General features: G+C 49.1%; 1 pseudogene; it reads left to right on the top strand.

Moving 5' to 3' along the window:
- The first annotated feature begins 102 nt into the window (after positions 1-102).
- Positions 103-25,779, top strand: LOC148596150 (scavenger receptor cysteine-rich domain-containing protein SCART1-like; annotated as a pseudogene).
- Positions 25,780-27,396: the final 1,617 nt, after the last annotated feature.

The raw sequence follows: 27,396 nt of genomic DNA, 5'->3' as shown, positions 1-27,396 counted from the left end.
TCCATGCCCCTCTGTATGGATATTTTGGGCCAGGATCTGGCCAGATTTGGCTGGACTCTGTAAGCTGTCAAGGCACTGAGACTGCCTTGTCTGAGTGCACACATGATGGTTGGCGTAATCATATCTGCTTTCATGCTTGGGACGCCAGAGTTCTTTGTTCAGGTAAGGAGTCATCCAGTTCCTCACGTCTGGAGTGGGGCTGGGATCAGGGGACTAACCAGGCTGTGCCCTGAAGGAGCAGTGCGTGGGTACCAGCTCAGGTGCTGACATTGCCACTCTTGCTGTCCTCTGTAGCTGCTGCTGCTGCTGTCCATGGGGAAAGTCTCAGGTGAGCCCACCATGGGGTACACAGACCCCATCAGGATCCTGGGGGCTCAGCCCAACCTTAGGGGGTGCCTCAGGCTGAGAAATGAATCCCCCACCCTGTCCTACAGGTTCTAGGTCTCCACCAATCTCCTCAGGTTCTGCCAGGACATTCCTGGCAGTGCTGGATGTCCCTGTGCCCCAGACCTCAGGATGACTTTCTTGGCACCCCATGGCTATGGAAATGGTACAAGATATCTGAGGCTCCTGCAGTCATTTTCCTCACAGACAGGAGTGCCTTGGGTGACCCAAAGGGGCTTTTCAGAGGGGGACAAGAGCAGAGTCTAGAGCACAAAAACAGAGGGATGAGAAGGGCACCCCTTGTCCAAGGCCACACGGCAAGGATCAGCCCCCCACAAGCTCTGGGTTGGTGTCTGTGGAGCTGCTGGCTGCTCCCTCCCACATCACCACAGGCTCAGGCCGGTCCTGCTGGGTCCCTGTCACTGACTCCCCCGATTGATAGGGCAGGAAACCCTGGGAACAGGGAGCATTTTGGGCTGTTCTGAGGCAATTCCCCAGGGTGTTTCTGCAGGGTTGAACAGGCTGCAGCAACTGTTAGGGCTGTGGTGCTGGGGACTTGTGCCAGGCAGTGGGGCAGCCTGTGGGGCAGCAGCATTTCCCTGAGCAATGCCTGTGGCTATCGGTATGTGATTGAGACAAGCTCCGGAGCACTGTGTGGGTGTGAGAGGAGGTGCAGGGGGTATTGAAGGGTGTGTGTCATCAGAACCTACTGAGAGTTGCTGTTTGACATTAATAGGTTTGTTTGGATGTGGCTGCCATGGTATGTAACTGCCAGAAGCTTGTGGAAATTCCTTGTCATTGTGGGAGTTTTATTTTATTTTATTTTATTTTTTCCCCAGGATTTGTTCGGCTGTTTGGAGGAAACAGCTCTTGTTCAGGATGTGTGGAGATCAGAGATACAGACCAGTGGAAAACAGTCTGTGACTCCCACTTCTGTGTGAAAGCTGTTGGTGTTATCTGCAGGGAGTTGCAGTGTGGTGCTGCCCTGTCTATCTGTCGGGGAACTCACTTTGGAGAAGGGATCAGTCCCATCCGGGATGAAGAGCTGCAGTGTGTGGGGAATGAGCCCTTCCTCTCCTGCTGCCCCAGGGGGTCCCTCAGCAACCACACCTGCAGCCATGCAAACCATGCTGGTGTCAACTGCACAGGAGCATTCGGGGAGGAGGTGTGAAATGCCACCCATTAGCTATGTGCTAAGAAACAGGAGAGCAAAGAAGTGATCCTGCTGAGCATGGTGTGAGTGCAAGAGGAATGGAGCTCTTGTTTGCAATCCTGCAGTTCTGGAAGCAAAGGAAATTGAATCTCTGTGGCATTTCTCTCTTGGGATAATGAGCTAGGGAACGAAGTGATGCTCTCTAAAGACCCTCATTTCCCCTTGTAATATATCCAGGATTCAGGCTGGTGAATGGCAGCATGGAGCGTTCAGGACGAGTGGAGATCGAGGTGGAGGGAACCTGGGGAACCCTCTGTGACTCTGGCTGGGACATCGCCGATGCTCATGTTCTCTGCCATCAACTCAACTGTGGATTTGCTGAGTCCATTCCTGCAGGAGGGCACTATGGGAGAGGAACCGGCCCTGTCTGGAGAGACACTTTCCACTGTAATGGGACTGAATCCCATTTGGGACAGTGCCCTGTGACTGCTCTGGGGGTGTCCCCATGCTCTCCTGACAACAATGCTGGTGTTTTTTGCTCAGGTGAGTTCAGGAAAAATGGAGGATTAGCTCAACTTGCCCCTTTTGTGTGACATGGAAATGCAAAGCAGGGGAGCCCTTGGCAATGACAAACTGAATTTCCTACTGGAGAAACTATGGGTTCCCATGGAGGGATTCAGAGAGCTTTTCCTGCTCATGCAGAGCACGTTTCCTTGGGGGAGATGAGAGCTGAGCAGAAAGCAGGCATCTCTGCTGCTCCAGCGCATCTGGTTCAGGCCTTGGGCGCCACCACCAGGCTTGGGCTCCTCCCTCCAGGAGGGAACTGTGGGACACAGCTACACTCCCTGCAGTTGTGAAAGATCCTCTGCTTCCTCCAGCAGCCCATATCCCCATCCCAGACCAGAGAGAAGACCTGCAGACCCTGATCAAATGAGTGCACCCAGCAGGAGTGATCCGTGAGGCTGAGCAGGGCTGGGATTTGCCCTTGCTCCTTGTCAGTATCAGCCTCAAACTTACCTTGATTTGTAAGAAAGGCCCTCATCCCGCTGCTTCCTGCTAAGGACACAAGATCCACATGCCAGATGCATAGGGATGTAGATGGGCAGAGTTGTCCCAGCAGGGCCAGTCCCAACTTGGAGATGGAGCAAGGCTACTGCTCATCCTGTGACCCAGGCCTTGTACAGGCCATCACTTCCTCCTGCTGAAGCTGCTCCGGATTCATCACTAAGGGCATACCTAATGGCTCGGGGATTTGCTTTGGCCTCGAATTTTTTCCCATTTCTGTCACTGAGATGGTATTAGAATTCAGCAAGGTTTAGGGCCTGGAAAACAAAATGCCTTAGAGAACTCCCATCCTTGAGAGAGAGCTAGATATGCCACAGAAAGCTACATACAGGTAGGTGAGCTACAGGATATCCAAAGGCATGAGAATTGGAGACACAAGGCAGGGTTCAGGGTGTTTCCTCTTTCTCCAAGCAGGTCTCTCTGGATCTCTGCATCTGGTTGGTGGAAGGAGCTGCTGTGACAGGTGAGTGGAGATGCCTCTGAATGGGATGTGGGTCCGCGTCCTGGATGACCAGTGGGACCTGAACAATGCCAGCATGGTTTGCCGGCAGCTCCAGTGCGGAGAGGCAGAGCAAGCCTACAACCCACCACAGCCTGAGCGAGGGATGGGCCTGGTGGGACTCAGAAGAGACCGTGAGTGTGCAGGGAAGGTGACTTGCCTGACCCTCTGCAACACCTCCCTGCCTGCAGCAGCACCTGCAGGAATTGCCGAGGACGTGGGGGTTGTTTGCTCGGGTGAGTTGCTCTGACGGTCCTCAATGTGCTGTGCTCCCCAAGGCTGTGAGCCCCTGACAGCCGGGTTTCTCCTGGGTGCAGGGAGCTGGCAGGTGAGGCCGGTGCACAGGGCAGGGCGCTGTGCTGGGAGAGTGGTGATCTTCTACAATGGCACCTGAGGGACCGTCTGTGACGACTCCTGGGACTTGCTGGGCGCCACCGTTGTTTGCCGCCAGCTGGGCTGTGGGGTGGCTGTGCATTTCACTGGCTCTGCTCATTACGGGGAACGCTCTGGGCAGATCTGGCTGGCCGATGTGAACTGCTCCGGGGATGAAGCTGCTCTCTGAGACTGCCCGGCCAGGCCCTGGAGGCAGCACAACTGCAGGCACAAAGAGGATGCAGTTGTTGTCTGCTCAGGTCTGTGTGGGCAGTGGTGGGAGCCTGTGCTTCATGAGGAGGGGACGAGGGAGAAGGGAACTGCCCCTGGCTATCCTGCGCCCCCTTCCTGCTCCGTCCTGGGGATGCCAATGCACAGTCCCCGCTGGACCTACTCAGGGCATAGGGAGAAGACAGGTGTCCCCACAAATCAAGGGGGAGGGTAGTGCTGCACATTGGATGCTTCTCTCTGCTCCCTTAGTAAAACAGTGTCTTGCTGGCAGTGCCCTCTGGCTATCTGAGCCCTGGGATGTCTAGAAGAGTCCCTGCATCTTAGAATAACCCTCCCTACTCAGGGATGCCGTAGAATGCCCTGGAGAATTCTTACTAGGTTTCTCTCTGCTCATTCCAGGATCAGCTTGTTCCCCCCAGCTTTGTGTTTTTCCTTCCAGAAAAGTGGCCTTGAGGCTGGAGAACAATGATGGCTGCTCTGGACGCCTGCAGGTTTTCTACAATGGGTCATGGGGGAGTGTTTGCTCCAACTCGATGACTCTGAGCACCGTGTCTCTGGTGTGCAAACAGCTGGACTGTGGAGATGGAGGGTTCCTTGAAACAGACCTGCCATATGGCAAGGTATCTGGCCGCACATGGCTGGATCATGTTGAGTGTGGGAAGAGGAGCAGCTCCTTTTGGCAGTGTCTCTCTGATCCCTGGAATCCGCAATGCTGTGATGACCAACAAGAAGAGACCCACATTACCTGCAATGGTAATGCTGGAGCCACGTGGGTGCAAAGCTCACAGCAACTCTCTGTTCAGCAAAGCGCAATGTTGAGAAGGGGTCTGGAGTGACTTTTACTTTCCATCTCGGACCATTCTGCTGTCAACATATCCATGAGCAACGAGGGGAAGAGGCACATGGAGCCTCCACTTCACCTTGTTGGTCTCCTCTGCCTCACCTTGGACACCTCTCAGAGGTGCCGGTTGCTCTCTGTTGCCCATAAACAGGACCCAGATGTTGCCCATAAATAGGACCTTTTAGCTTGGGAAGTCCATGAAGAACATTCCATTCATGGCCATGGTTTGCTGAGGGAATGGGAAGGCGGAGAGAGAACGCAGTGTTGGTGGCTCAAGGTTATGCAGGAACCAGGCCGTGCCCAGGGCAGTGCTCAGAACAGCCTCCCTCTGGGGCCATGCTCCTGCTCCTCTGCTAACCAGGGAACCTTTTGGGATGAGCAGCCAGGGTAACCCTGGAGCTCAGCACTGTTATACACTGCATTATCAAGGGGTTCAGCTGTGTACATAAGTAGGGGGAGCTGTTAGGAGGCTCAAGCACGGGTCAGTCCTGATCCTGTCCACATGGCCCCCATGAAGCAGCACCATCCTTCACTGTAGTGTTTCCTTCTGCACAGGGAGACGACCAGAAACTCCGCCAGCCCTAGCAGCTGAGTGCCCCAGCTCTACAAGCTGCACAAGTAACTGCTGCTCTGTGTGCCCTTCTCACCTGGCCAGGCTCTCTCAACTACCCCAGTGACACGGAGGGTTTTGTGTTTTCCAGAGATGGAGAAGATTTGTGTCATGGGAGGAGAGGATGGCTGCTCGGGCAGAGTGGAGGTTTGGCACCATGGAGGCTGGGGGATTGTGTGTGACAACTCCTGGGACATGAAGGACGCCGAGGTGGCCTGCAGGCAGCTGGGCTGTGGTCCTGCCATGTTTGCCCTGGGGGAGGCTGCATTTGGGCAGGGGACGGGTCCCATCTGGCTGCAGCAAGTGGAGTTCAGAGGCATGGAGGGGTCTCTCTGGGACTGCAAGGTACAGTGTGGGAACAGCGGTGCCTGCCAGCACAAGGAAGATGCTGCTGTGAAGTACTCTGGTGAGTGGCAGTGCTTGGTCCCCTGTTTTGGGGGGATGTTTTCCCAGCTGGGCTTTCCTAGGGCCCCAGAGCTCCTCAGAGCAGGGATGTCCCTGCAGAGGTTGGGTGCCTGGTGCCAGGTGGGGAGCAGATGTTGTGAGGCAGGGTGTCCTCAGGCCTCTGCCTGAGGGGTTCTGCAGCCCCTCAAATGCCTGTCCTGGGCTGCCAGTGCTGTCTTCCTGGTGTCCGAGAGCAGAGACCCCAGGGCCTGTCATGGGCACCCAGAGAAGGGCTGTTCTGATGGCACTTGGAGGAGACATCCACAGGCACAGCCACATGTTTCTCCTTGCTCTGCAGCTGCATGCAGGATGACAACACCAGCCCCGTGAGCAGGTAACCTGCTCTCCTCCCTGGGTTGGGTCTCTCTGGGGCCAGGCTGTGACTTGCAGCCCGAGGGAAGGGGCCCGATGCTGCAGTGCAGGGCCCCAGAGAGGAGGCCCAGGGGTGAGAGCAGGCAGCTTTGTGAAGGGCTGTGAGTCACTCAGAAATGTGAGAGCTGCCCCACGACCCAGCACAGGGCCCCCCAGCCGTGCCATGTGTGAGGGGTCAGGACTGGGGTGTCCCTGGGCCCCCATGTGCCCCAAGCGAGGGCCTGCCTTGTTCGTGTTGCTGCCACTGCAGATCCCACCCAGAGGTGTGTAAGGCAGAGCGGGGGAGTCTCCATGCCTGTTGTCATCTGCATCATCCTGGGGGCCCTGCTCTGCCTGCTCCTGGCCATCGTGACAGGGCAAGTGCAAAGAGCCAGGGCTCAGTGCAGAGGTGGGTGCTTCCCCAGCGGTGCCAGAATGGATGAGGTGTCTTGGCAGCCTGGGGGGGGGGGGGTGTGGGGTGTGTGTGAGGGCACAGAGGAACTAGGGAGGGGGTCCTGCCTTCTGCTCTATTCCCTGTTCCTTCACTGTCTGTTTGTGGGACACCCGCAAGCAGGAGTTGTGGGAGTGCTGATGCGGGAGGAGGTGGTCATGGGGGAGGAGAGAAATGGCAGCAAGGGGCTAGGGGAGATGGGAGCAGCAGGGAACATAGAAAGACGCTGCTGGCTGCCCTCTGGAGAGTGCTGGGATGAGGCTGTGGGGCAGGAGCGGTGCCAAGAGGAGCTCAGGGTAGGGGGTCTCTCAGAGTGGGAGTCGGTCCCTGGGCTGTTCCCTTTGTTCTGCCCTATTCACCCATGTCAGGGCAAGGCCATGTTATGGAGCAGTCTGGCAGAGAGCGAGGAGCTCCCTGGGGAGAAGAGCCATGGGAGCTTCTCCCTGCTCAGAGCAGGGACTGACTTGGGGCCAAAAAGGACATTGGTGGCTGTCTCTGAAGAGACAGCATGAGGCTACTCCTCCTCCTTCAGCAAGTTTGCTGATGATACGAAACTGGGAGGAGTAACTGCTACCCCTGAGGGCTACGCTGGCATCCAGAGGAACCTGGACAGACTGGGCAAGTGAGTGGTGAGAACCCTCATGAAGTTCAACAAGGTCAAGTGCAAGGTCCTGCACCTGGGGGAGAATAACCCCAGACACTAGTGTACCAGTACAGGCTGGGGATGAACCTTCTGGAGGGCAGCTTGGCAGAGAAAGACCTGGGCATCATGGTGGACGACAAGTTGACCATGAGGCAGCAGTGTGCCCTTGTGGCCAAGAAGGCCAACGGGATCCTGGGGTGAGTTAAGAAGAGCGTCTCCAGCAGGTGGAGGGAGGTGATCCTGCCCCTCTACTCAGATGTGCTGGAACATCTGCCCTATGAGGAAAGACCGAAAGAGATGGGCCTCTTCAGCCTGGAGAAGAGAAGGCTGAGAGGGATCTAATCAGTGTCTATAAGTACCTCAAGGGAGGCAGTGAGGAGAATGGTGCTGGCCTCTTCACTGGTGGCCACCAACAGAACTAGAGGAAACAGCCAGGAACTGAAGCATCAAAAGTTCCACAGGAACTTAAGGAAAAATTTCTTGACAGTGAGGGTGACAGAGCATTGGAACAGGTTGCCAAGAGAGGTTGTGGAGTCTCCTTCTCTGGAGATCTTCAAAACCCACTTGGACGTAGTCCTGTTCCACATGCTCTACGTGAACCTGCGTGTGCAGGGGGGTTGGACTAGACGACCTCTAGAGGTCTCTTCCAACCTTAAGCATTCTATAATTCTAGGTTGCACATCAGAAATTTAGAACTGTGACATACACATGGTGTTAGGGAAGACAGCACTGCCCTAGGATTGGCACTGGCAAGGGATGTTAAAGGCATGAGGATGAGCTGCTGCTGCTTCAGTAAGAATAAAAGGAGAAGGTGGGCTGAGTGCTGAGTGGTCAGGGAGCAGGAGATGCAGATAGGTCTGAGGAATTCATCACAATGTTGCCTTCAGTTTTCACCAAAAACGTTACCCAATCTCTTGTGCCTGGACTCATGACTCTGAGGAGAAAAACAACCAACAGGGTTTGAGATTACTGAGGGACTACCTTGTGAGAACTCAAACTATACAATGACCATCAATGGCACTGCATGGGCTGCATAGCAGGATGCTTTTAGAGTCGACTCTGTCATAGCAAGTCCACTCTCTATCATCTTTGAAAGCTTGTGGAGATTGGTAGAGGTCCCAATGATTGCAAAAAAGGAAATGTTACATTCCTCTTCATGAAAGGCCCATAGGACTACATGGGGACCTGCAAGCAGTTCAGCCTCACTTTGGTGAGGAATCTGCACTGGAGTAAATCCTCTCACATCACATTTCTGGGCCATATAGATGAAGAGTCCACATGGTTTTCCCAGGGTAAATTGTACCTCACCAGCCTGATTGCCTTCTCTGATTAAACAGGTGCATTTGTAGATGGAGAACAGCAAACATCTTTTATCCAGACTTTAGCAAGGTGTTTGACATCATCTCCCACCATATTTTTTGGCCTGCAGCTTAGGGATTTACCATCTAGAGGGGCAGACAACCTGATGCATAGAAAGATGCTTGGATGGTCAGGAACAGAGGGCAGTGATGAATGCGTAGTCCTCATGGGGAGCCCAGAGAGAAATTGAGCAAATGTGATCATTCCAGGAATGTGACTCCTTTTACCAAGTGTATTAGTGACACACAGGAGGCAATATTTGCCGTGTTTGTAGATGACCTGAAACTGCAAGGGAGAGACCAGGCGTATGCTTAAGGGCTGCCCTTCAGAGGGACCTAGACAGGCAGGAGAAAGAAGCTTCAGAACCCTCATAAAACCGACCACAGAAAATGCCAGGTTCTGTACCAGGGACAGAAAAACACACCACAGTTGCTCTGTTACAAGCTGGGGCCTTGTAACAAGCTGGGGCCTGAGTGCCTGAGTAGCAGATCTGCAGAAAAGACGTGTGTTGCAGCTTGGAGCGGGTCAGGAATGCCAGACATCAACTTCATAGAAGCTGGAACTGACTTCGTCTATTAGCTTACATGCAGTACATTTATATGATTCTAACAGTTAGTGATGTAATTACACAGGCTCCTAATTGGTAGACAATGATCTAACTAAGACCCTTACAGCCCCCCTTACTTGTTTAGCTCATCCTTTTAGTTCAACAGCTCTTTTATTCCCTCTGACCTTGGTCTACTTCCTTATCTCCTAGTTAGCAGTCCCTTTGTTCTTTCACTGAAACCTGAAGGCTGGAATTGAGCAGGCCTGCTAGGCAGCCATGTCCGCGGCTCTCTAACCATTCCTCTACAATTCCCCCTTTTTCTTTAGATTAGGTGACCCCGGGAAGCAAGCCAGCCTTGAGGTGTCAGATTCGGATTGCGTGAAAAAGCAGTTAACAAACGTGACATTAAAGCGCGCAAATAGGTACAACCAATCATTAAGCTAATTACAAGCAACAGTCCCCATAGTAACAACATTAACAGCGATTTCATCAACGATTTTATCCATCCCCCAATTCCTAACCAGTCCGTTAGTCCGTCTAGACCGAAAAATCCCGCATCCTTTGTTACTTTCTCCGTATGCTTTGTCAAGTCCTGGAGTTGTCCATGTATCGCCGAGTTGTCGAGTGATCTTGCAAGTCCATGCAGCACATTCCGTCGAAGTTCTGACACCCATGTCCGTGAGCAAGAAGCAGGAAATCAACAGTGGCACAGTTTTGCAGCACAGCGTGTTGTACCTGGGTTAAATCATCTGACAACTCACTAAGCACAGTACTGGTTGCATTCGCTTGTTTCAAGGCCTAGCAGGCAAGGAGCTCAATATTTCAGTGTGCCCGCATGGCTGATACCCCAGGGACGAAGAGCCCCAAGTGCTCCAGAGATCAATGCTATCCTCACATTCTGAGCTAAAAGAGTTCGCTGCTCTTTTTGATCACCTTAACAGGGTCTTGCTGTTCCCCGGAGGGCCGTGTGGCCAAATCATACCAAGGCGACCAAATGTGCAAGGCCCACCCATAGGCTGGGGCGGAATGCCAGCCCAAGCTCGGTTCCCACATATCAAAAACCACCCGGTGGGAACCTTCCTAAGCCGGATAGTTCCCGTATTGTGGGTAACATTTCCGCTACACCATTCCTTTTCCCCTCTTGCCTCCTCAAGGGTTTTTGCATACTCAACTTTGAGACCTTCCAGTTCAACCTCGTATCTACTGTTCTCATTTTCCATTTTCTTCAGTCTGTTTCTCTCCCCTTCTAGTTGAGCCTGGAGACGAGCATTTTCTTGCCTTAAAAGACTATTCTGCGATTCAGTAGAAGACATCTGAACTTTAGTAGAAAGAAGTTCTTCTGTTGCAGCCCGTTCTCTTTCGGCAGCTGCTGCCAAAAGGGCTTGAGATTCACCAAGTCTGTTAGAAAGATTCTCTTCCAATTTTTCCCACAAGGAGGTTTGCGCTCCCAGCGTGGCTTGCAAATTTTATATCTGCCGAAGCAGTGGCCGTGTAGCAGATGTAACACTTTGGCTCGGTTCTTGGTTCCGACTCTCCTCTTCTTGCAGTCTCTGTTGTAGTTCACTGATTTCCTGCCGTAAGTAGTCCTCTCTTCTTGCTGCCTGTTGTTCTGCACGTTGCAGCGCTAGCCACAGGTCTGCCACCTGAATCGCCAAAGCTTCTTGTTGCTGCCATGCCTCATCCTGGGCCTTCTCCAAAGTTAAACCAAGTTGTTCCTTTGCCTTCATTTCCCGACTTAGGGCTGCCTCTTGTGCCTCACTGTCCTTTGTGGCATTAGCTTTATGAAGATCTGCAAGTTCCTTGTAAGCACTATCAAGTGCTGCCTGGACACTTCTGTTCCTTTCTTCAAGATCTTCCACCTCTGCCTGGAGCTTATTAAGATCCTTTTCTTGTCGCTCTACAACACTGTTCAGTTGTTTAAAGGAATACCTAACACCAGTGCATCAAATTGGTCTGCTGTCCCACAAAGCCAACAACTCTTAACTTGAGTATAATTAACAATATGCCTAAGAAGCATAACATATCCATTAGTGTTAAAAGTAGCATCAGCTTCTATATAATAGCATTAAAAGTAATGTTACCTCCTAACAGCCACAATATACAGCTAATAAGAACAGTAACACTTCTTCCTCCCATGTTGTTCTTCTGCAGGCTCACACTTTCCACAGCTAGGGTACCGGTTGCTTGCCTGCTACATCTGATGTATGCAAGTTTGCTTCCAGCCAAGGTTTCACCCATTTTGCTGGCACCCATCTGGTTCCAGCATCTGTAATGATACAAGCATACCCTTTTCCCCAGGTTATCAAGTCTAAAGGTCCCGTCCATTTTCCGGTGTTCCAGTCTCTCAGTATCACCTTACACGGACCCGACTTTACTTCTGTCAGGGCTCCCTTTAGCCCAGCCCTGTGTTTGACCATCAGAGGGACTAGGCTGTCCTGGGGTAATCTCAAAATTTTAAAACATATTCTGCTCTTGCCAATTTTTCTGCAGGCATAATTTCCCCCCCCTTTTTTTTTTTCTTTCTCTTTTCTCTTTTTTTTTTCTTTCTCTTTTCTTTTTTATTTCTTTCTCTTTTCTTTCTCTTTTCTTTTTTCTTTTTCTTTTTTTTCTCTTTTCCTTTTTTCTCTTTTTTTCTTTTTTTTTTTGTTTTTTCCTTTTTTTCTCTCTCTCTCTCTCTCTTTTTTTTTTTTTCCTTAATATAGCTGGCATTTCAGCATTTGGTTCATACATTCCACTATGTCATGGTCCTCAGGATGTCAGGATGCAATAGTATGGTGAAAAAACAATCTTTCAAATCGATTATTAAGATGTCCTAATCATTTTGAAAGGTCCTCGATTTCCATTTCTATTTATGTTTGCATAGCTTCAATTTGGTTTCCTCCCCAGAAATTGCTTGGGATTTCTATATATTAAGGAGGCCCCCGCTCCAGTAGCATTGAGGCTTTTACAATTTGTAAGGACTGTTGCAGGTCCTTCCGTGCCAGTTGCACTGGAGCTTGGCCGTCGCTTCATTCTTGTTTCCCATGCTGAAGTACTTCCCTAGTCTCTTTCCAAGGATACAAGTCAGAGTACGGCTCCCAGTCCTCCAATGGTTGGGGGGCGGGGGGGTGCCATAGTCTGAGTTATTCCTGGCTTTCCCGCTTTCAAATTCTGCACTTTCCTGTTGTGCTTATTCAGCCCTCTCTGCTGATATATATATTACACAATAAAGATCTAAAGACCACACACACAAACAGCACAAACACAGTTTCTATCCAGTGGCACGACCTCACGTAGCTGTGCACTCCACTAGTGAGTTCCACTGTCTCAATTGCCTAATCCCATCCTCGTTGCCAATTAGGTTGCGAATGGGTTTGGGATTCGGCAATAATCACACAGAACAAGGTGGCTACGGCTATTCAGGTGAAAGCACGTTAAAAAGGCAAAGTATGCCTAATTACTCTTGAGGTAATACTTGTCGGCAGGACACTGAGACTGAACATTCTCTCGAGGTGGCAGATTAGAGGGTTGCTGACAGGCTCCCAACTCAGCGGGCGTCCCCGCAGAGACAACGTGGGCCTCAGTGTTAGGAGTCTCACCCCCCCTCTTTCTGCACTGTCTGTTTATGCCCGGTGCATCCTGCCACGTAGGGCCAGTACGTGCCAGCAGGCAGACCGGGGGGGTGGACAAACTCCACCTTCAGTCACATAACCATCCCTCCTGGGTGCGCAGGTGCGCATGCCAGTAAGTGGTCCCAGCCGTCAGTCCGAGGGTCCTGCCTTTCTCATCTCCCTCCCTCTCGGATGTTTTACCTTCAAATTAATTTAGAGGATGTTTGCAGTTAAGTTGGCTACAAGCCTGGTCGAGCAGCCGCCTTCAACTGCTTTCGGAGGAGTCAGCTATGAGCCTGGCTGAGCAGCCGCCTCCATGCTCCTTATCACTCAGCCTGGGCAGGCAAACATCTTCTTTCTCAAGGTCTTGGATTCTACTTCGCACAACAATTTTATGACTCTACAGATCATACAAATTTCCACCTTTCAACCATACCTCGTGTCGGCATCAATATACAAAGGATACAACACATAATAGAGATGAACATAGCAAACAGAAATAATAGCCCTAATAACGGTTTCTGTCCTCACTTAAAGCATTACAGTTCTTCAACCCCCACTTTAAAAGATGGATCAAATCCCCCTGCACCTCCCTCCTGGCTGTTGTCGAGCCCTCAGCAACATAAGTCTCCTTGATCTCATTCACCTTTTCTTCCCTGGCCCCCCTTCTCCTTTTTTCAAGCTGATCTAACAAGTCCTGGACCCAGCTGGGCCGTTCTTAGGCACGACGGGGCGGTTCGGGAGTGGGGGCACAGACAGTGCAGGTGCCACCGGCACAGATGAGGACACGGGCTGGGGGGGTTGGCAATGGATCTCCAGATACCAGCGGTTTTCGATGGCGTGGCGGTCCCGGTCCTGAAGTGCTCGCAAAGGCCCTTACAGGTACACTGCTCGCAGCTTCGGGAGGCTCACGATCTGGCGGTGGCCCTGTGATGTCCTTTGGGCGACGGTGGGGCTCAGAACCCCCTCGCTTCAGCTTGGGTCTTTGCAAGTGTCCCTTGTCTCTAGCCCATTTATACAGCTCATACAGCTTCTTCATGCTCACTGCTGCCTCCCTCTTTGCTAATAAGTCCAGCAGCAATTGTACAGCAGCTTCTTGCTCCATTTTCGTACTCACTGCTGCTTCTCTTTTCGCCTGCAGCAGCTGTACCACAGCTTCTCGCTCTATTCTTGCACGTGCAACCTGGGTCCCGGCTTCTCGCCCCGCAACGCTGACTTTTCGTCCCGGGTCCCGGCTTCTCGCCCCCCAACGTCGACTTTTTGTCCTGGGTCCCGGCTTCTCGCCCCCCAACGTCGCCTTTTCCGTGTGCGCAATCACGGCCGGCTTACCCGCTCCGGTCCACCTTCTTGGTCGGATCACTCGGCTGCACCCGTATGTCGTCCTCCGGAATCCCGCACCGTTGTGCCAGGTCCCTGTTCGGAATCTTGTCCCTGTTCGGAATCTTGTCCCTGTTCGGAATCTTGTCCCTTTTGGAATCTTGTCCCTGTTCGGGCGCCACTTGTTGCAGCTTGGAGCGGGTCAGGAATGCCAGACATCAACTTCATAGAAGCTGGAACTGACTTCGTCTATTAGCTTACATGCAGTACATTTATATGATTCTAACAGTTAGTGATGTAATTACACAGGCTCCTAATTGGTAGACAATGATCTAACTAAGACCCTTACAGCCCCCCTTACTTGTTTAGCTCATCCTTTTAGTTCAACAGCTCTTTTATTCCCTCTGACCTTGGTCTACTTCCTTATCTCCTAGTTAGCAGTCCCTTTGTTCTTTCACTGAAACCTGAAGGCTGGAATTGAGCAGGCCTGCTAGGCAGCCATGTCCGCGGCTCTCTAACCATTCCTCTACAGACGTGGACAGAAGGCTAAACGTGGTCCAGAAGCTTTTGCTGGCAGCAAAGAAGGCCAAAAGCATCCAGGCCTGTATGAGCAGGAAGAGAGCCCGGAGCTGGAGGGAATGCTGATCCTGCTCTCATCAGTATTCCCTAGACCAGATCTGGTATACTGCATTCAGTGTGGGTCCCTGGGAGAAGTAAAAGGTTGGTAACTGGGAGAAAATATGTCAGAGGGCCCTCAAGATAACTGGGGAGCTGGAGCACTTTGGCTGTGAAGATACAGGGCTTGTTGAATCTGCAGAAGAAGTGGCTTTGGAGGAACTTCATTTGCAGGGCCTTCCATTGCTGCAAGGAAGTCATCAAGAAGATGGAGGTGAGATCTTCATCCTGATGCATGGTGGGAGGATAAGTGGAAGATAAGGTAAGAGATAAGAGAAGCTGTGCAGTCTCCCCACCTGGGCATTTACAAGATCAGACTGGATCAAGGGCAGAGCAATTTGGCTGGCCCTAGAGCTGACCGTGCAGGGAGCAATGAGATAGGGATAGAGAGCTCCTGAGCTCCCTTTCACCCTAAAGGAGGCCATGATTCTTCTCTCTCTATCTGTATCTGCAGACAGGTTCCCCTTGTGTGTGGAAGCAGGTCAGCTTTCTTGGACTACTCCATTAACAATGGTTCAGATGCAAAACGTCTAGGAAGCACTCCCAAAATGCTCCTGATCAATTGTTTGCTTAACTTTAAATTCTTACTTTTTTTTTTTCTTTTCTCTTTCCACCTTCTAAGTTTGTGTCTTCTGCCATCCTTGTATTCTCTGGTATAGCCAGCCAAAATCTGTCTACCCTTTCTCATTGGTTTTCACTTGTGTTGTTTTGCTTGTTTGTTTGTTTGTTTGTTGGTTGGCAGAGAGAAACTTCAGTCCTGAAGGCTCTTGTGATTTGGTGAGCAGGCACCTCATAGAAATTTACAAGAGAAGTGTCAAGTCGTAAGTATAATGAGGGATGACTGTGTCCATGTAGAGAGGTTGAGAAAACTTGAAGAGTAGGCCTGTGGTGCTCCGGATCTCTCTGAGGGATCTCTGTGATCGTCCTCTGATTTAGTGTTTCAAGCAGAAACAAGCGAGGACAGAGAGACATGAGCAGAGGTAGGGAGATCCATAGGTGAGAGTAAGGTGACAAAACAGTTTGGTTGCCTGCTCTTTTCAGGGAAACAGGTGCAGGCATGAGACAACATATGATGATTTGTGGTGGAGATAGCTATGGGTACTGCCAAAGCTGTCTTTGTCCTCTTGGCTATGGCTGGTATCTCTGCCACTGATGCCTTAAAGAAGATGCTGCTTCCTCAAATCACTGTGGCCTCACAGCCTCCTCACATTCAGGAAGCCCAGAAGATGCCATAGTGCTGTCTTGCACTTGTCCTCGCATGCCCCTACCTTCATAGTGCCCCCAGAAAGAGCGCGGAGCAACATATGGAGGAAAGGATCACTCTGTGCACACGCTATGTGTCAGTGTCTATATAGTCTACTTGATAAAGCATGTCATGTTGAGCTGGCATCAGCCACCTATACATTTTCTTTGTGTATCTACAATCAGCACCTCCAACATTCTGCTTTATCAGCACCTGGGGAGCCTTCTTTGGTAACAACCCTCAGTGGGACCCATTAACACTCCAAGAAGCTTCTGACTTCTTCTGACTTCAGCTTCTTGAGGGCTTGTTCAAACTCCTCTCAGGAAGTGAGGTTCATGGACTCAGCATCAAATACACCTAAGAGGCCATTAAAATGCAACAAAGCTCTAAGGGCCCATGTCTCTCATTATTTCTTCGGTTCTTCAATTCTTGATGGCTACTTGGAGAGTTTTCAGCAGTGTATAGAACAAAGGAAGATTTCACGGAGCACCTGAAAAGAAGGATGCGTGCTTTTAAAGATCTCTTGACGTTTCAGCTTATAGAATAAATGATATCGACATTCTCCACTTCATACTGGAAATGTAGGGAAAGCAGTATTTTCTGTATGAAGATTTGAGGATGGACACACTTTCTTCTCACGTTCCCAAATTCCATTTCTCTAATCAGCCACTTGGGGCTTGCATGTCTCCTGTTAAAACATAACTTTTTCCATTGAAGTGTGTATCAGAGTGTTACAGCTCCTCTACATCAATTCCCACCTGCTTTCCTTAGACAACTAGTTGCAAATAGAGGTTTTTTTCTTACCTACAAAAATAAAAAACTCTACTACAAGTTCATAAAAAATAAAATACGTTTCTCAACTGCATGCTAAATCCAGGCTGCCTCCACAGTGTGGAATAACATTCCTCCAGAAGGAATTCCCCTCCTTGAAATATTTGTGACAGGCAGGCAAGGAGAGATAGAAACACAACTATGGAGTTGGCTAAAGAAGCAAGGAGACTCTGGAGCACGTTTAAGACTCCTTGAAACTCAGAGCAGCAAGTAAAGGGTTGGGAAGAATCTCCGTGAATGAAGAGAAAGGAAGGGAAAAGGAAGGGAAAAGGAAAGCAGTGGAAAGTGCATATTCCTAGGCAATCTGATGCAGTGGGAACTTTAGAAATCATCAGCATAGTCAGGACATGGATGATATGTGATTATAGAGATTACATCCACAATTCAAAAGACAGAGCACTGGTAACACAAGTTGAAGGGTGGATCAATCTGCCTCTCCCCTGAGATTCATAGGCTACCTGAAAATTTCCACTATTTCATCACGGGAAACCAATGACATTAGGATAAGTCTACACTTTTAGCTAACAAAAGGGTGTATGCTCAACATTTTTTTTTTTTTTTTTGATGTTGAAAACTACTCCTCAGCTTTCCAGGCAGAGCTCAGGTGTCTTATCGCAAGCATCCTGTGGGACATGAAGAGGCCCAGTTACATCTAAGGCACCTACTTAGGACTGCCAGCTCTCAAAAAGGGCATGTGAGAGACTAGAACCCCTCCAGGTGCAGGTGGAGATTGGGCAAAGGAGTCTTGGGCACCTACAATGACACAAGACATCCATGATCTTGTGGCTGCAATTTAAAGCAGTTCTTACAGTCACTTTCCTTTTCAAAACAAGAAAAAAAAATCAAATCACAATAGTTTCTGTACCCGCAGAGCCAGTATAGTAAAACAAAACAAAACCAAGAGAAGAAAATGAACAGAAAATATTTTAAAAACTACAAGGTGTCTCAAAACAGTTTCCTTGTATAAGACCATGTTCTCAATTTCTTTCTTTTTCTATTTTTAATGACATTTTCTAAATATTTCTGTTATAATCAAGATTGCATAATTCCAAAGTTATTCTGTGTCTCCTGCAATGTTCAATGTCCCTGCAAACACTCCCTCCCCAAGGCTGTCCATCCACTGCTAATTGCACAGAGTGATTTGAATCCTGAGGTGTCAAGCTCTCTGGACTGACAGACTGAAGCATGGCGATGAGCTTCACTGAAAAGCTGCATCTCTAGATGACAGAATTGGCACAATTCTCAAAATAACTGTGATTGATAGAGTGATGTCTTAAAGGAGTCCCTGATTGTCTAGTCACACTACTTTTTAATCCCGGCATGGCAAATGAAGTGCAACTCCATTTGAGGGGACAAGAAGAATGAGGCTGATCTCATCCCCTGCTAGATAGACATCATGAGTGCAGATGTCTGTGTCTAATCAATCTGTCTGGACTTCCCTTTCTGAAGAAGGAAGAGAAAGAAGGTGTCTCACTGGCAGACGTAAAAAGACTCCTGGTGCCCAGCTCGTGCTCCCGAAAGGTTCACATGGGTCTAGGCTCACATTTCCCAGCACCACGTGGAAACACAGCTACCTCAGGGCATCTTGGGCAGCAGTAGAACGTAGTGGCCTCTGTATGTGCACAAACAAGTGAAGGCCTAAATGCAAACATCTAATTATAAATGTGAAAGCTATTTTAAGAGTAACTTTGGGCAAGGAATAAAAAAAAAGAACAAACTTTCACAAATTCAATATGTTTAATCAATTTGATTTTTTTTTATTGGCAATACTATGTGATGCACTACAACAGTTTGTCTCCTTATGTGACTATAATATGGGTAGATCTATACACACAGTGTGTCATCAGAATACATTTCCCATCAACGCTCTGAATGGAGAAGGTCTGAGGAATTAGTCCACTTATATTGCCATATTTCCCACATCTTCTTCTGTCACTTTGTCCTTTCTTCTCTTGATGTTTATGCTGTCTTTATAGAGCTCTCCAGCATGTGAACTACTGCGCATAGGGCTTTTTACCTCCATTTCAAACATGACGTGAGGTGAGGGCCTCTGTCCTAAAAATCAGTGCCATGCATTCGCCACTGCAAATGTGGTGCTATACTGCCCAAACCTTCCAAAGGGTCCCTGAAAATAATGAGAGGTAGGAGGAAAAACGTGAGTTGGAAGAATCAAGAAAGGATTGATAGAGGTACAGGACAATGACAGTTTATCTATGAAAGTACAAAGATAGCTTTTACATATATGCAGCCGTAATTTCATTCAATGTAATTTAGAAAACAAACTAACTAACTAACAAAAAACATAGCATATGTGGGTAGAAATGTATTGGAGAGAAATGATAAAGATGAAAACTTGAGAAGGTACATCTGCCTTCCTAGAAATTATTCTCATTGGAATAGTGCTATACATTCAGTTTCAGGTTGGTCTTTTTTGGCTTGTTTTCCTATCAGGAATGAAACATTGTACTCCTCCAATGGTACTCAGTGTTCCACGCCTGAGGCAGTTATTGTATTGTTTCCTGCATTTTCCATATAGTCTTCTATATAGTCTTCACTCAGTAAGAGCCAGAAGCAACTGAAGCACATTAAGATTATGATGAGGTCAAAATACATTGCCAGTGGAATGATGTGTTTTTCTGAACTCCATTTTTGTTCAATTTTAGCTTAAAATTTATCTTTGCTTTTTTATGTATGCCAATAGACACAATCTGTCTGCAATAGGCTCACTCTGGCTAGGAAGTAAAGGAGCTAACTCCTCTACTCTTACTGGGAAATGGAATGTGAGTTTTATAGAATTATAGAATAATCAAAATCATAGAATCATTATACTGGAAAAGACCTTCAAGATCATTGAGTCCAACCATAAACACCTCAACACCATACCTGTTAAACCATGTCCCTAAGTGCCTTGTCTGCACATTGCTTGAACAGTCAGAGGCAGTGATTCCACCACTTCCCTGGAGAGCCTGTTCCAGTGCTTTACCACTCTTTCCATGTAGAGGTTTTTCCTACTATCTAACCTGTAGCTCTCCTGGTACCACTTGAGTCCATTTCCTTTTGTCCTATCTGTAGTTATTCTGGAGAACAGATCAATTCCCATCTCCCTATGGCAGGTTGTTGCAGAGAGTGATAAGTCTCTTACTGCTTATCCTTAATCCTCTTCCCCAGACTTCACCTGTCATCTGTTAAAATCAGCACAGCTCCTGCTTCTACAAAGTGCCTGTACATTAGTACATGTACCAGGGAGGGCAAACATGAGGCAAGAGAGGTCTGTGTGCTTTTGAAGAGTTGTAATCCCATTGGGATCACTGAGACATTTTGGGATCACTCACAGAGATGACAGACACAGACTCCTTAGGAAGGACATGCAGGCAAGGTTAGGAGAAGATTTCCCCTTCATGTGAAAGATCACTTCAAATGAAGGGCACTCTGCAAGTGCTGGAGAGTAAGCCAGTCCAGAGCTTCTGGGTCAGGATGAGCAAGCAAAGAAACATATGCTAGGTGCCATCCTCAAACATTTGATCAGAAAATAGCAGCCTTCTTCAGGCAACAGGAAGAAGATTTGCATTTGCAAGTCCTTGTCCTCACAGGGAGTTGACCCCACTCTGTACCCGCTGGAGGCACAGCACAGCAAGACACAACCTCCATCCAGGAGGTTGACAGTGAAGGTGGTTCAGGTCAGTCTCTTCCCTTCAGTAACACTACGGCAATGAGCACACTGTGGAGTGTGCCCAGGGGAGAGCTCTGATGAAAAGGAGACATTTCGGGCACCCGCTGCCCCACCAGCAGAATGGACACAAAGAGCATTCCTTCCTTCTCCTGAAGTGACAAGCCCAAGGAGCCACCCAACTGCAAGTGACCTGAGTGCAGGACTGCAGGGGCCAGACGTCACGAAATTCAGTAGAAATGACCAACTCCAGCTTCGAGCATGACAAAAAAAAAAAAAAACAGGCTTCCCTGTTCTATTAGGAACCTGCTTTGAACCAATCCCTCAGGTCATCACCCCTGCTAGAGCAAAGGAAAGCATGTTGGTGCCCGTTGGCCCCCAAGGTGGTTGAGCCTTGTTGCCCAGATATGATATCACGATCTCTGATGTCACCATTGCTGGTGACCCTTGATAAGACTATCAGGCTCAGGCAGGCTCAAGTGTTTGCCTTCCCCCACATTTCAAGTCAGGCTTTCCCTTTTGGGGATTCCGACCTGGAATGTGTATTTGCAAAAAAAAAAAAAAAAAAAAAATTGTCTTGAAACTGAATGAGACTCTGGAATGGAAAGAAATCTGAAGAAACCAAATCCCTCTTATCTTAACATGTTCCCCCCTGTGAAAGTAGCTGCAAATAAAAGATGGTTGGAAAGGGGAAGTGTCTGTGGAAGAGATAGATACAGGTCTGTGAGCATGGAGAGCATTTTCATATTTGCAACATGCTTGGGGCCATATTTGCATTCTGCTTGCAGTCCTGGGACACATTCCCTGGATCTGCAGTTTGGTGCAGGAACAGGTCTCCTTTTCGACAAGCAAATTGAGGGATCCTCCCCCACTACTTAATCCTGCTGAGGCCACAAGTGAAATACTATGTCCAGTTCTGGATTCTCTTGGATATGAGGGACATGGGATTACTGGAGTAGGGCTATGAAGATGTTGAAGGGACTAGAGCATCTCTCCTATGAGGAAAGGTTGGGAGAGCTGGACCTGTTCAGCCTGGAGAAGAGAAGACTGAGAGGGGAACTTATCAGCATGCACAAATATCTTAAGGGTGGATGTCAAGAGGATGGGGTCAGAATGTTTTCAGTCTAAGATGAGAAGCAATGGGCACAAAGTGAAACACAGGAAATTCCATCAGAACATGAGGAAAAATGTCTTTATTGTGAGAGTAACAAAGCACTGAAACAGGTATTCAAGTGCGAAGTCTCCCTCCCTTGAGGATATTCAAAAGGCACGTGGACGCAATTCTGGGCAACATGTTCTAGGTGACCCTGTTTGAGCATAAAGGTTGGACTAGGAGATCTCCAGAGGCCCCTTCCAACCTCAACCATTCCGTGATACTTTGTGTTATTCTGTGTTTGTATGTGGGCAATTGATGTTCCATCTCCAGGGAAAATAATGATATCCTGGACAATGGAATCACATTTAGATATGTTAAACACACCACAGCTTTGGCAAGAGGAATGCCACTAGTTTGAGTTTGCCACTAATTTGCCACTGAGTTTGCAGAGTGAACAAGAGGGTTCTGAATCCCATTCCATCACAGGACTTCAAAACCTGGCATGAGATGCTCTCTCAGATTAACTCACCTGAAGGATGGGTATATGAACTCACACCTTGACCCCATCAAAGTTTCCTATATAATGAGGAGTTTCTCTCACTCTTCTGAGCATGGCCAGGCTCCTGAGATCATAGAATCATAGAATCATAGAATGCTTAGGGTTGGAAGGGACCTCTAGAGATCATCTAGTCCAACCCCCCCTGCATACGCAGGGACACCTAAAGCACGTGGCACAGGACTGCAAGCGGGTTTTGAAGATCTCCAGAGAAGGAGACTCCACAACCTCTCTGGGCAGCCTGTTCCAGTGCTCTGTCACCCTCACTGTTAAGAAATTTTTCCCTAAGTTCCTATGGAATTTTTGGTGTTTCAGTTTCCGGCCATTTCCTCTAGTCCTATCAGTGGCCACCACTGAAAAGAGACCATCACCGTCCTCTGCACTCCCTCCCTTGAGGTACTTTTATAGACACTGATTAGATCCCCTCTCAGCCTTCTCTTCTCCAGGCTGAACAGGCCCAGCTCCCTCAGCCTCTCCTCATATGGCAGATGTTCCAGGCCCCTGATCATCCTTGTGGCCCTGCACTGGAAGATGATGAGCGCATGGCAACCTGGCAGCATTGAGAGATGGAGCGCATGGCAACCTGGCAGCATTGTGTCCAGAAGCAGCTCCTCTGCAAAAGGCAGTAGAGCTCCGGGCATTTCCTACAGGTGCCAACTTGAGACAAAGAAGATGAGCGAGACAAGTGAGACAGAAAGAAGTTAAAAGATGTTCAGAGGTGGGAGGATGTCTGAGAGCTCTGTAGTGGAGAAATCTTCATAGCCCCCAACACAGTAAGTCTCTCCCTTGCTAGGCAATGACCATGAGGTACCCTGAGGAGTCCTCTAAAGCTACCACATTCCATGGCTGATAGCATCTGCCAGGATGGCTCTCCCCATTTCATTGGTGCGGAGCAGTAGGTGTTCGAAGCAGGGATTCCTTGCCACACTGTCAGAGTGTCCCTGCCACTCCAGGGTGTTGTATGCCTGGGACAGGGACTCTGCTGCCTGCAAGGGTCAACACTCAGCCTGCCTGGGGACTGCAGGGAGAAGCTCTGGGTGGAAGGAGAGAACCCCTGCAGGGCAGGTCTCTATTTGAGAAGGATCTCATAGTCCTCAGTGCCCTCTGTCTCTCTCTGTCCGTTCCTTCTTCAGCAGAAATATCATGGTATTACTCTGTGTTTCCCACTTGTCCATGCTATACCTGCTCTTGACCTGGGACTGCCTGGCTAGGGTGGGCTTCAGATGCAGTTCAGACACGGACCCTGCGGATCCTCAGATCATCTGAAGAAGGTGGCAGAGTTTGCTGATGTTCACTTTGGTAGTAGATTCCTCTGTGCTCAGTGGTGTCATTTCTTTCTGGGGTAACATGAGTGCAAAGGTCCTGTACCTCCGAGATGCAAGCAGAGGGCAGCTGTGAACAAGGTGGATGAAGAGGAGCTCTCCTCACTCTGCATTAACACCATGGTGACTCCTTTTGCTCTTAAGAATCACAGTGGCTCACTGTGAGTATGGGAGCAATCCAGATGATTTCTATGTCCTCATAGCAAACTCAGCACAAAATGCAGCTCAAGCCATGGAGCTCAGTGACAGATGTGCCAAGAGGGAGAGAGATAACCAGTTTACTGCAGGGAAAGGAAAAGAAAAGAAAAAGGAAAAGGAAAGGAAAGGAAAGGAAAGGAAAGGAAAGGAAAGGAAAGGAAAGGAAAGGAAAGGAAAGGAAAGGAAAGGAAAGGAAAGGAAAGGAAAGGAAAGGAAAGGAAAGGAAAGGAAAGGAAAGGAAAGGAAAGGAAAGGAAAGGAAAGGAAAGAAAAGAAAAGAAAAGAAAAGAAAAGAAAAGAAAAGAAAAGAAAAGAAAAGAAAAGAAAAGAAAAGAAAAGAAAAGAAAAGAAAAGGAAGAAAGATGAGAAATTCTGCTCATGGAAGTCTGTACTAACTTCTGTACATCTCTTCTTCCTTGGACAGTCCCTCTCAGTGCTGCAAGGCAGCAAATGTCCTACATCAGCTCCTTCAATGAGTTCCTCCTCCTGGCATTTGTGGGCACATGGGAGCTGCAGCTCTTGTACTTTGCTGTGTTTCCGGGCATCTACCTGTTTGCCCTCCTGGGCAATGGCCTCATCATCACAGCCATAGTCTATGACCACCACCTCCACGTGCTTCTTCCTTCTCAACCTCTCTGTCCTGGATATTGGCTACTCTCCACTACTGTTCCCAAATCCAGGGCCAGTTCTCTGTGGGATACCAGGGCCATTTCCTACTTGGGCTGTGCTGCCCAGGTCTTTCTCCGCTTTTTCCTGCTTTCTCTTCTCACTGTCATGGCCTATGACCGCTTTGTGGCCATCTGCAGACCCCTGCACTATGGCACCCTCATGAGCAGCAGAGCTTGTGTCAAAATGGCAGCAGCTGCCTGGACCAGTGGTTTCCTCAGTGCTCTCCTGCACACTGCCAACACATTTTCAATACCACTCTGCCAAGGCAATGTCGTGGACCAGTTCTTCTGTGAAGTTGCCCAGCTCCTCAAGCTCTTCTGCTCCAATTCCTACCTCAGGGAAGCTGTTATTGTGGTATTTAGTCTTTGTTTAGCATTCGGATGCTTTGTTTTTGGTTTGCTGTCCTATGTGCAGATCTTTACTGCTGTGCTGAGGATCCCCTCGAAGCAGGGTCGACACAAAGCCTTTTCCATGTGCCTCCCTCACCTGGCCGTAAGCTCCCTCTCTCTCAGTACCATCATGATTGCCTACCTCAAGCCCCCCTCCATCTCCTCCCCATCCCTGAATTGGGGGGTGGCTGTTCTTTATGCGGTGGTGCCTCCAGCAGTCAACCCCCTCATCTACAGCTCGAGGAACAAGGAGCTCAAGGATGCACTGAGAAAATTGCTTCACCGTGTACAATGTCAACACCAGTAATTGTCCCATATGCATCTCCTCCTCATTCCCAGAGTAGCTGGCATCAAGGCTGTCGTTCATTTTTTACTGACTTTCCCTGTTACATTCTTATTAAAGGAAAAATTGTTTTGGTTCATGCATCTTGTCTTCAGGAATCCTTGGAATTCGACCCAGAGACCTTGTTGAAAGAGAAAGACAGACTTCTCCCTTCATCAGCAGAGATGTGGGGACCTCGTAAACTGCTAGTCTCAGCTCACTCAGATGCCCTCAACAAAATGCAGAGAGTTTCCCACAATGGCACCAAGGGCTCTGGCAAGTCAAGATGGGCTGAGAGCATGGGTCTCATGTCAATCAGGAGACCACAGCTCTCCTGGCCAGAGTCAGGGTGTGATCTCACCCTCATTCCTTGAGGGTGCCCACCTGCTGTCCCTGCAGGATGGTCTTTTCCCTCTTCAGTGCTCACAGTGGAGTGGGAGTGGAGAGGACGAGAGCCTGGATGCAACCTGTGGGGACAGACCCTCTGCTGTTCAGGACTACGCCCTCATTGCTACAGCAGGCATTTCCGGGCTGCAGCCTTTGCATGGGGTCTGCAGTTTTCCTCGAGACACTTCCACTTCCAGCAGCAGGCTCTTCTCCTAATTTCCACACTCTCTTGTTGTGCTCTGATGTGTGTAAACTGCCCAGGAGCTAATCACAACTTGGTGGTGTTTGGGTTATGTTTCAATTGCATTCCTGTGAATACTGGCAGGGGCAGGACACCTTTAAAACACCATGGGATCTCCTCAGACACATACCTGAAATCTTCTTGAAAAGATGGAGCTGAAAATATGCCCAAATCAATAAAAGGGTTTAGTGATTTGCTTGCGAACTTAGTGGACTCCAGAGGACAATCTCATAGTCCCTGTGTAATCTGCTAGTGACCACAGGCTGGATCCAGGCCATGAGCTTGGGGCAGGCTCCAACCTTGGGGCAGCTGGAGCTGCTGGACTGACTGACTGCAGGGCCAGGGCTCTCATGCTGTCTTTGGGAGCATGGAGAGACATGCAGGAGAATGGAGATGGCCATTTGCCACAGCAGCGCTGGAGTGAGGAGCCAGTGCTGGAAAGGGGTGATGTGAGGGGCTGCTCTGGGAGGATGGACCTGGTGAAGCTTCCCCAGTGTGTCCCCGCAGCACAGGAAACAACCTGGGCTCTTCTCTGCAGCCACCATGTCCTGGTGCCCTTCCAAAAGACCTGCATTTGTCTGGTGAGCAGTCTGGTGTGAGCTCCCACACTCCTGTTCACACACACAGGCGCCAAATGGCAGTGCTTCTCTTTTTTCATGACTGTGTGCACCTGTGTCAGGCCGAGATACGTTCTGTGAACCAGTCAGAGGGAGGTAACAGGTAACAGGAAAAGACTGACAGAGATGGTGAGGCTGTAAAAGAGGTGGGTTATGGTTTGGGAGTATTATATGCACCTGATGATTATCTCAGTAAGACCATGATTTATAAACACCATCCATGGCCATCCACTCCTCCAGCTTAAACACAATGCTGGGTGAGAGGTGAAGCCACTCTCCGTTTCTATGCAAGATTTCTCTTTCACAAAATTTGTGATGTTTCCAACAGGAGACCCATGCTGCACCAAACTGCAGATCCAAGGGAATGTGTCCCAGGACTCCAAGCAGAATTTCACCCTCCAAACATGCTGCAAATATGAAAATGGTCTCCATGTTCACAGACCTGTATCTATCTCCTACACAGACACTTTCCCTTTCCAACCATCTCTTTGACTTGCAGATACTTTCACAGGGGCAGATGTGTTCAGACAGCAGGGATTTGGTTTCTTCAGATTTCTTTGCATACCAGAGGCTGAATCACATAGTCTCCTTCAGTCTCAAGTGTTTGTTCTTCTCATTGTAGTTGTTGTTTCTCCTTTCCTTTCCCTTTCCTTTCCTTTCCTTTCCTTTCCTTTCCTTTCCTTTCCTTTCCTTTCCTTTCCTTTCCTTTCCTTTCCTTTCCTTTCCTTTCCTTTCCTTTCCTTTCCTTTCCTTTCCTTTCCTTCCCTTTCCTTCCCTTTCCTTCCCTTCCCTTCGCTTCCCTTCCCTTTGCTTCCCTTCCCTTCCCTTTGCTTCCCTTGCCTTCTCTTTCCCTTCCCTTTCCCTTCTCTTTCCCTTCCCTTTCCCTTCCTTTCCCTTCTCTTTCCCTTCCCTTTCCCTTCCCTTCCCTTCTCTTTCCCTTCCCTTCCCTTCCCTTCTCTTTCCCTTCCCTTTCCCTTCCCTTCCCTTCTCTTTCCCTTCCCTTTCCCTTCCCTTCACTTCCCTCCCTCCCTTTCCCCCTCCCCCTTCCTTTTCCTTTTCCGTTTCCTTTTTTATTTCCAAATACATGTAGCAAGTGAGGAGTCCCAAAAGGGAAAGCCTGACTTGAAAGGTGGGGGAAGCCAAACAGCTGAGCCTGAGCCTGTCTGGGCCTGACCATCTTCTGCAGGGTCACCAGCAACAGTGACATCAGAGACTGTGACATCATATCTGCCAACAAGGCACAACCACCTTGGAGGTCAATAGGCACCAACATGCTTTGCTTTGCTTTAGCAGGGATGATGACCTGAGGGACTGGTTCAAAGCAGGT

Source organism: Tinamus guttatus, unplaced genomic scaffold (assembly GCF_059628265.1).
Source record: "Tinamus guttatus ecotype Peru unplaced genomic scaffold, ASM5962826v1 Tinamus_guttatus_pri_ptg000029l, whole genome shotgun sequence".
NCBI classification, from domain to species: Eukaryota; Metazoa; Chordata; class Aves; order Tinamiformes; family Tinamidae; genus Tinamus; species Tinamus guttatus.
This window is presented reverse-complemented; position numbering and strand designations above follow the sequence as displayed.